The following is a 10,645-nucleotide window of genomic DNA, read 5'->3' on the forward strand; positions in this document are numbered from 1 at the left end:
CACCAGGAAAGCAGGTCCTCTGAGTCCATGAACAATAACTGTGGTGGTTTGAACAGGAATGGCCCCCCATAGCCTTACGTGTTTGAATATGCTTGGCCCATGGGAAGTGGCACTATTAGGAGGTGTGGCCTCATTGGAGGAAGTGTTTCACTGTGTGGTGACCAACCCAGCTCAGTCAAAGGCTCTCCAGAGCAGGAGCGAGGATTAAAAAGAAAACGACAATCAGACAACCCCGTCGCACGACCCCAGTCAGTTCTGAGGCTGAGGCAGGTTTATTTTTCCCCTCGTCTGCTTTTACACCATTTTATTACATGCAGTAATAAGGTCAGTTCTAGGTTAAGGTACAAGCGAGGCAATAAACAAGGTCCCGTGATCACTGTTTCTAGGGCTTATCAGGATGACTGAGATACCTGAGCTCTTCCCTGTCCTAGCCCAAAGTCATCTTCTTGCCCGAAGCCTACTTCTTTGTTCCAGCCTAAAACCAGACTCCTCCCTGAACTTACTTCCTTGTCTGGCCCAATGTCAAATTCCTGCCAAGCTGCCCCCCCCCCCCAAAACCCCTCTCCACAGTGTTGGCAGGCGCTGAGGTCTCCTAGTGTTAAAGCTCCAGCCAGTTCAAAAGGCAGCCCCTCTTGGCTACCTTCAGATCAAGATGTAGAACTTGGCTCTCCCAGTACCAAGTGTGCCTGCAGGTGCCATGCTCCCACCATGATGATAATGGACTAAATCTGAAACTGTACGCCAGCACCAATTAAACGTTTTCCTTCAGAAGAGCTGCCTCGGTCACGGTGTCTCTTCATAGCAATGAAAACCCTAACCAAAACATGAACTCACAGAGACTGAAGCAGCAGACGCAGGGCCTCCACGGGCCTGCACCAGGTCTTCTTATGCACTGTGCAGCTTTCAGCTCAGTATTTCTATGGGACTCCGGGGTGTGAGAACGAGCGAATCTGTTCTTGTGCCTGCTCTGGGACTCTCTCCTTCTGTTGAGGAGCCTGGTGGAGGGCTTTTGTTTCATCTTATTAATTTTACTTAGTGGTGTTTGTTATCTCCTAGATGCCTGTTCTTTTCTAAGGAGAGACAGAAAAGGAGTGGATCTGGAAGGGATATGGAGAGGGACTAGGAGTAGAGGGGAGGAGGGGGGAGGGGGAGAGACAAGGGAATAGAGGGAGGGGAGGTGGGGAGGGACTGAAGGGAGTAGAGGGAGGGGAGGTGGGGAGGGACTGAAGGGAGTAGAAGAAGGGCAACTGTAATCAAGATATGGAGTATAAAAATAATTTATTTTCAATAAAATTTAACATTCCCGTAGGTCAGTCAGGTGGGACAGTTCCTCAATCCCTCCTTCCCACCCTTTAAACTGGGTGATGCCAGTTTGTGTCATGTTGACAACAGTAACCAGCACAGTATTTATAGCTTTTGTGACTGGCTCTCTCACTTAGTATAACGTCTTGGAGACTCGTTCGCACATTAGCACGCATCAGAATTTTACCCCTCCACGTCTCCATGCGACACGCTCTGCTCGTTCACTCCCCTCCTGGCAGACACTTGTACTGCTCCCACTTCTTCCCTGCTGCAGAGAATACTGCAAGGCAACACCCAAAGGATGTAATTCTTCCCCAACCCTCATTCTGTACTTTGGTTTGGTTTTAATAGTAGCTGTCCTAACTGTATTGACTTAGAAAATATACATATATCTGCATATGTATGACTCTTTAGTCTTTGGCCTGAGAGGCAGCCGGTTGGCTCTGTTATGGTCACGGTACTGAGAACCAAACGTAACCAAACGTAGGCCCACGGGGTTAAAAACAACTCACAGACTCGAGTCATTCGTGTTAAAAAAAAAAATGCCAAAGCTTTTACTGAGATTCACAGAATATATACTTCAAGTTCACTGGGTGGAGAATTCTAGGAAGCACAGGCTTACAGGAATTACAGGCTTAAACCCTCTGGAACAAAACAAACAAACAAAAAACAGGAACAAAAAACAGGAACCGATTTCACAGTGTTATGCCCAGGTGTACCACCCAGGGCAAACAGAAAGGTCATGGCATTCCTTTGTTAGGAACAAAAGGCTTCCGCATGCATCAGCAAGGCTCAGCAGGGGTCAAACACTGGCAGGGCCCAGGAGGGTCCCACAGCAGCCCACAGAGCTGGGGTGAGCTGGGGTTTTGTGTTTGATGATTCTCCCCTCTCTTGGTCCCAGGCTGCCTCTACTGCCTATCCTCTGCACCCTGGGTGGCCTGATGCTTGGAAGCAAAACACACCTAGGAACCTTGTCTCTGTTCCTGTGGCCCTGCGCCATGCTTCATTAGCCCATGGGTATCTCTGTACTCCTTGTGTGCTCAACTCCTTAGTGAGACGGATACCATGGAGTACCCAAAGGAAAGAATTATCACAGGACAGAAAGCCACCTCCGTTACCAAGGAGGCCAACTCAGAAGATCTGCATGGTGTCTGGTGACAGCAATGAGTCTACATCTTGGTCCTCTATCGCTTATCCCAGGGCGTGAGCCCAGCTCTCCTGGTGCTGGAGAGCTTGCTCTGACACTGGAATATTTCCTCCACATTGCAGGCAATCCTAAAATTCCCAGACAACTTCCTTATCATGCAGGCCAATAGAAAGGAAGCTAAAAATTAATCATGTTAATTTTGCAATGAATTGTCCTACATAGAGAGGCCATCTGTTGGGAATTAGTCCTGGTGCTTTGTCTCAATTCAACTCCCAAAAGCCTTGCTTCCAGACCTGAGGGTCCCTGCACCTAGCTGAATTGGTAATCAAGAGTTTCCATACAGCCAATGGCTGGGCAGGTAGACAGAGGTGGGACTTTTAGGGAGAGAGGGAGCGAAGGAAGGAGTCCATGACAGAGGAACTGAAAGGAAAATTATACAGATTTAAGGTTTAAAAATATGAAGTTAAAAGAATAAGTTTTAAATTCAGACTCAGGACTAAACACTGTGAAAAGCAAGCCCAGGCAGCCCCGCCCCCTGCCGCTAGAACTAACAGACCATAAAAGGAAAGGAATGGAACAGACCAGGAGTACCTGATCTGAGGCCACAGGAAGAGATGGGTCCCCGACATCCAGGACGCCCCAAACCTGCCAATGGTGTAGATTACCTCATCATGTGAAATAGCCAATCATATGTGAACATGTCTATGTGCCTCGCTTGAATCCACCAATCCCCGTAACTATGGCTTCTCAGACGCCCCAGTCCCCAATCCCTATAAAAGAGCTGCTGGCAGAGTGTGCCCAAGAGGTAAATAAACCTCTTGTTGATTGCATCCGAGTGGCCTCGGTTCGGTCATTGGGCGCTTGGGGGTCTCCTCCTGAGGGAAAGGTCCTCTCCGGAGGTCTTTTCAGAACAAGGAGAACAGACTTAAAGGCCCACCCAGGAAGTGGCCCTAGAAGCCATTCCCCTGATTGTGTCTGGGGTAGCAGAGATGAGATATAGATTTAGCAAATATTAATTCAAAAATACTAGAAGGGAGTGTGTACTAGCGGTGGGGAGGTTTAAAAGTGTCCAGCCACTGGATGTAGATCTCCCTGAGAGACACAGCCAGAATACAGCAAATACAGAGGCGAATGTCAGCAGCAAACCACTGAATTGAGAATGGACCCTGTTGAAGGAATCAGAGAAAGGACTGAAGAGCTTGAAGGTGCTCGAGACCCCATATGAACAACAATGCCAAGCAACCAGAGCTTCCAGGGACTAAAACCACTACCCAAAGACTATACATGGACTGACCCTGGACTCTGACATCATAGGTAGCAATGAATATCCTAGTAAGAGCACCAGTGGAAGGGGGAAGCCCTTGGGTCCTGCTAAGACTGAACCCCAGTGAACGGATTGTTGGGGAGAGCGGTAATGGGGGAGGGATGGGGAGGGGAACACCCACACAGAAGGGGAGGGGGAGAGGTTAGAGAGATGTTGGCCTTGAAACCGGAAGGGGAATAACAATCAAAATGTAAATAAGAAATACTCAAGTTAATAAAGTTGGAAAGAAAAAGTGTCCAGCCATTGAGCAAGTCAAGGCATATCAAAATTAGCTGGCACAAGTGTGTGTGTGTGTGTGTGTGTGTGTGTGTGTGTGTGTGTGTGTTTCATTCATGAATTCAGAGCTCTTGGGTGGGTGCAGTGCATGTGTGACCCTCCAGACGCCAAAGTGAATTAACTAATTCACTGTTTCAGCCATCAATTCCACTGTACCTGTTTTCTCAACTGTAGAATGAAACTCTCAGTCTCAGTCTCACGGGTTTTATAAGAGCCTGTCTCACGTTTTTATAAGGGTTCTCTTTCAGTTTGAGAAGTGCGTGTGTCTTTTTCATCTCCGGATATGTTCACCCCATGAGGTTTTGTGTAGACTGGCGTTTAAATCAGTTGGCGTTTCCTAATATAACTTAGGTCACTCAGGGTTGTGCTGGCCAGATTTCAAGGAACAGTAATCTGTCAAGTGAATAATTCCCATGTGGTCAAGTCGGTAGGGTCCAATCAGTCTTCATAAGCCTGAGGGTGGAAACAGTTCCGGCTCCCTCTGCCCTGAATGGCGACCTCATTAATACAAAGTAAATCTCTGGGAGCTCAGATATGTGTTGTTGTTTGTCTGAGGCCAGAAACTGAGACATGCGCGCGTCTACGTATCCTGTTCAGTCAAATGCTCTTACCCACCTGTGCAGCTCTCTGGGAATTACATGTGAAAAAGCCTCTTGATTCGATGTAAATTTAAAATGCTGCTCCCCAAACAAACAGGTGAAGCTCAGCTGCTGGTGCATCCCGTGATTCTCTCCGGCAGTCCTCGTCCTCATCTCCCACGGTATGGCCACAACTGAAAGGTGCAGAACTCGTGACTTCGTGGGCAGGAGCTGTCTCCCTGGGTCTCCCCACTTGTTGAGGATCATTTTGGGGTGCTGGATGTGGTGAGGGGTCTGGGCTTGCCCAGTGTCTTTGAGACACGCTTTATGCCAGCTGGCAGTATTTAGAGACAAGAGTTAGCCCGTCTCCCACCGTATGTGTTTTCAGGTTTCTGTTGTTTGTAAAGTTTGGTCTGTTCTCAGTCACTCTTTCTTTATTAAAGAAACCAGACCTTTGTTGTGCTAGCCTGATTTTTGCCCCATGCTTTACTCTGGCCTTTAAAGTCTGTAAGCTTGGGTTCTAATTGCCATTAGGTTGGATGCCACTTTTAAAAATTGGGTCCTGGCTTTACCTCCCAGTCCCATGCTCCTAGAAATAAGACAGACTCAATATATATTTATGAACACCTTGGCTATACAGCTAGGCTCTTCTCTAACTAATTATAACTTAAGAGAGCCCATTTATTTTAATCTATGTTTTGCCACCTGGCTGGTTACCTGTGCTCCAGTACCACGAATCCATCTCCTCACATCATCCCTGGCGGATCTGCTACATCTGGCTCTATCCCAGAATTCTCTCTGCCTCCTGGACATCACACCTCCCATTTCTTGCTGAAGCCCTAATTTACAGGTGATGCGTCCATACAACTCACAAGAAAATAATCTATCTACAGTTGTTTGTTTTTTGAGACAGGTTCTTACATGTAGCTCTGACTGGTCTGGAACTTGCAACGTAGACCAGGATGCACTTGACTTGCAGTGGTCTTTTGCCTCTGCCTCCTACCTTCATCTCTGCTGACAGAGACAATGTAAAAATTAGTTTGTTTGGAACCCATTTTGTCTTTCTTTGTTGCTATAAAAAGGAACATTTTCTATCAGTTCCTGAGAGTCTGATCTGCTCACTCCAGCTGCTACTCTACCTCCCCGTCCACAAGCTGCTGCCCTGTCCCGGCTGTCTCCCTTTTACCTGCCCTCTCCTTGCCGTCCCCTATGTGGTAGTTAGTCCACCTGGTGTGCACGCGCACACACACACACACACACACACACACACACACACACCCCAGAACCAGATCCGTACACTCCAACTGCCTCTCAGCCATTTCTTTCATATGAGGTCCTCTTTAGTCCGGTAAATCAAAGTTCCAAAAACTTGTAATTTAGTAATTAGATTTGTATGTTAAATACTCAGTCCACAATACATCCACACAATAAATTCACTGCCAGTTGAAAAAGATATAAACCGCCCACCTAGACAAGATAAAATCGATCTCGTTCACCTAAATCTGAACCACCGTCCTCTGTAGACTCCATCTTGATCCCCTCCTCCCTCCTTGCTCGACTCCCCTCCCCCACCCTTCCTTCTCATCCAATGAGAGGCTTCGCCTTATCCTGGACCTGCCTTGCAGCATAATGACATCATCCTCCATTTCTTATTTCTTTCTTTCATTTCATTCTTTTTTAGTGAGTGTGCACACACACCTGTATATGTCTGTGTATGACTTTATCACACACCTGTGGCCTGAGAATACTTTCCAGCAATACTCAAACACTCATTCTGTGTTCTGAGCAAGCTTTCAGAGCAAAGTTAAGGGCCTCCATGATGGCTCAGAGGGAAAAAGGGCTCGATGCCAAGACTGACAACTTGAGTTAGTTTCCTAGGACCTACAGGGCGGAAGGAGAAAATGGATTTGCTCACCTTGTCCTCTGACTTCCATGTGCAGGCTCTGGCATATATGCATATATACATGTGTGAATGCACACTCACACATACACACAAAAACAAATGTAAAAAATGAACAAAGCTAAAAATGCAGATCCTGGCTTAAAGTGAGAGTATATCTCTCCATGTGAAAGAGTCTCATTATTGTAAGAATGTGGGCTTTAACTCATAGTCATCCCCCTGCACTGGGGTTACAGGCATGAACTACATTGACTTTGAAAACACCATGTAGCCCAGGTTAACCCTGAGTCCACTATCCTCCTGCTTCTACCTCCCATATGCTTGCTGATGTGTACTTCCTTCCTTTTGTTTTATTGACATGGAGTCTCATGTACTACAGGTTAGCCTCCAACTCACTGTGTAGTGGAAGTCAGTCATGAACTCCCAATCAGACGCAGGTGCCTAGGAGACTGGAGGCATCAGACTCTGCAACTGGAGTTTGACGTGGTTGTGGGCCACCCAACATGGTGCTGGGGGCGGCAGACACTTCCTGCCCCCTGTTCAGCATAAGTTCATTCCTCCGACACTCATTTCGCCAGCACTTATGGTTGATTATATCAATTGAGATCAGTTGCAGAGAGCTAAGCATCTGCCTCTTTTAGGAAGAGACTTAGGTGCTCAAAGAACTATGAGACTGATGGGCGTGGGGGAGGCTGAGCTTTGTAATAGCATGGCAGACTGAACTCTCCGGTCAACAGAACCCAGCCTCAGGAAGGCGGGAAACCAGCTCCCTCCTTCCCCCAACCAAGCGTGCACTCAAGTTTTTAAAAGACAGGTTAGTACTTGAGTGGTTCTGTGAGGGAAGCCTCTGGAACATTGTAACATTAGGATGATGTTGCAGAAAACTCAGTGTCCTCAGCCACAGTGGAAAACACCAGCCTTGCCTCTTTTGCTGTCTGAATCTCGCCTAAGGCATACACTGGGCATGGTGGTGCACACCTTTCATCCCAGCACTGGGCAGCAGAGGCAGCAGGATCTCTGAGTCCCAGGCCAGCCTAGCCTATAGAATTTCAAGACAGCCAGGCCTACAGAGTAAGAAACTGTCTCAAAAACACCAAGTACATAAATAGAGAGATAGATAGATAGATAGATAGATAGATAGATAGATAGATAGATAGATAGATAGATAGACAGACAGACAGATGAATAAATAAATAAATTACGGTCAGCACGTCGTGACATACAGCATAGATGTAATGGTGACATGTAACACACTGGCCAAGCCTGGCCCAGTGCTCTCTCTTCTGCTATGATTTTTTTAATTGTATTAAAATGCACATGAAAGAACGCACATGAGATTACACTGTCTTTTGGGAAAATTGATTTTAGATTTAGTTAGTTTCATGTATGTGAATGTTTTGCCTGCCTGTGCACCACTTGCGTGCCTGGTGCCTGAGGAGGCCAGAGTAGGGTATTTGATTCCCTGGAACAGGAGTTACAGACAGTTAAGACCAGTCATGTGGGTGCTAGGAATCAAACCTGACTCCTCCAGAGGGCAGCCAATGCTCTCCACAGCTACCATCTCCGCAGCCCCACATTTTACTTCCTTACCTACGTTAAGCGTGCAGTGAGGTGACAGTTGTTACTCAGCCAGCATCTCCCACCACCTTCAGAATCTCGTTCATCTGAAAAACACTATTCTTTGAGGTTGGACTACGCCTTCCCAGTCTCCAGCCCCCGGCAGCCACCCGCTTGTCTCTAAGGAGCCTCTTAGGCTCTTGGCAGAGGTGTAATTTGTCAACTTATGACAGACTTATTTCAATTATCATAATGTCCTCAAGGTCCCTGCCTTTATAGCATTTTAAAATTGTCTTTTTGAAGGAGGAACACTATTCTTTTCAATGTTCATGCTGTATCCCATGCTTTTCCTATCGTGAAGAGCACAGATTCAAAGACAAGTAAGTAAAGATCTCGGACGTTTCGCTTCCAGCTCTTTAGGGCAAACACCCCAAGCAGAGCTGATAGATCATATAGTAATTTGTGCTAATCTGCTAATCTTCTGAGGGAGCCTCCATATTTTCCCACAGCAGCAGAACCGTCTTACATTTCCACCAAGACTGCATAAGGCTCAGACTTTCCATTTCCTCTTCAATGCTTTTCTCCTTCCCTTCGATAGTGCGTGATTGATACAGAGCTTTGCAGGTTCACTCAGTTCCCTACTTATTGCCAGTATATAGTACACACACACACACACACACACACACACACACACAGAGAGAGAGAGAGAGAGAGAGAGAGAGAGAGAGAGAGAGAGAGAGAGAGGGAGAGGAGAGGGAGGAGAGAGAGAGGGAGAGGGAGGGAGAGGAGAGGAGAGAGAGAGAGAGAGAGAGAGAGAGAGAGAGAGAGACTGATCGATCTTTGGGAGCCAGCTCTGTTTCCCCCCGTGGAAGCAGGTCTGTCCTGCTGTTCCTGCTGTACTGGGCCTCCCGCTGGTCTGAAAGCTTCTGATGACTTTCCTGTCTGCCAGTTCCATCCAGTGGCATGCTGGGAAGGACCATACCCAGCATTCAGCCTCTCACACAGGCTCCAGAGGAAGTCATCAAACTGTCATGACTGGTACTTTTGTGAGGTCTGATCTGAACCCCTTTATTCCAACATGCTGGGGTGGACTCCCTTTGACAGAGACAACCCTGTGCGGACTCTAACAAGGAGTTATATACCTTGCAAACAACTGGGTCAGAATTCAAACAATTGGGGCAGAATTTGCACACTGGTAACTAGGCAGGGTACCATAGGTGGGGCGAAGTGACCTCCAAACTAACTCGTGGTCAGTGGACCATTCCAGGACTTTCTGAGAGGGAAACCAGTTCTCTGCCTGCTGATCCGAATGTAGCCGTTTCAGCTCCTTCTCAAGCACCATGCCTACCTGCATGCTGCCATGTTTCCTGCCATGATGGTAATGGACTGAACCTCTGAACTGTAAGCCAGCCCTAATTAAGTCTTTTTCTTTATGAGTTGACATGATCATGCTATCTCTTCACTGCGATAAAACAAGATACGAGGCTTCACCTGTACACAGGCGTGTTCCTAGATGAACTGTCCAAAGCAGAGTTACTCAGCGACTGGGCGGACTGCTTGTTATCATTAATACAAAGTATGGATTTGGGGAACTGAGTCAGGGGGCCAGGATTTCAGTCGGTCTCGGCATTCAAAGTCAACAGAACCATGTGGGAGGAAATTTGTTTTTGCCTTATACCGTGTGGGTCCAGAGGACCAAACTCGGGTCACCAAGGCCTAGAGCCACCATCTCGAGGGCTCTTGTCTTCTTTAAAAAGTGAATCCGGGCCACCGCCGCCTGGTCCGCCCAGCCGTGGCCAAGTCGTAGTTCGTGTTTCTGCCTCATGTCAGTGGCCTCCTGAGGGCGCTGTGCAGCGACTCCTACGTGGAGCTCAGCGAGTTCCAGGCCCAGCACTTCCGGGGTGACAGTGAAGAACAAGAAAAGCTGCTGAAGGGGTTGGGGAAAAGCTGTGTGTCGTACGTTGGAAATCTTTCATTTTATACGACTGAAGAACAGACTTATAAACTCCAGCAAAAGTGGTGATGTAAAGAAGCTCGTCATGGGTCTGGATAGGATGGAGGAAACAGCCCGTGGACTCTGTGGAATACTACTCGAGAGCAGATGCAGAGACCACAATTCTGTACACGAACGGAACTCATCCAGGCAACCGGATCATGCGCGCAGACTAGGATGCAGGCTTAAGGTCAGGCAGCATAGACGTGGGCAGTCTGGGGGTCAGGTTTGGGATGAGTCTCGGAGGACTACGATGCTGGAAGAGGCGGCTATGGAAAACTGGCACAAAAACAGTGAGTGGGGCGAGCCCCAACAACACAGCTCACGGTTTGTCAGCACAGTTGATGATGTCGGAGAACATCACCCAAGGTCTCATCAGTATTGGGCGCACATGTACTTGAAGCCACTTCTGGTCTTCCTCTGAAATATTAAAAGACAGAATCCAAAGAATGCCTTTAATTCTAGTCTTACTAGGATGATTTTCTGTCATTAGGTAAAAAACTGTATACCTGGGAGACAGACACAATCTGTGCTGATTAGTTTAGGGAGACTGAACAAAATGTCAGAA

General features: G+C 47.4%; 1 pseudogene; it reads left to right on the forward strand.

Moving 5' to 3' along the window:
• Positions 1–2,367: 2,367 nt before the first annotated feature.
• LOC116905589 lies at positions 2,368–10,374 on the forward strand (annotated as a pseudogene).
• Positions 10,375–10,645: the final 271 nt, after the last annotated feature.

The sequence above is a fragment of the Rattus rattus genome, chromosome 7 (assembly GCF_011064425.1).
Source record: "Rattus rattus isolate New Zealand chromosome 7, Rrattus_CSIRO_v1, whole genome shotgun sequence".
Taxonomy (NCBI): Eukaryota; Metazoa; Chordata; class Mammalia; order Rodentia; family Muridae; genus Rattus; species Rattus rattus.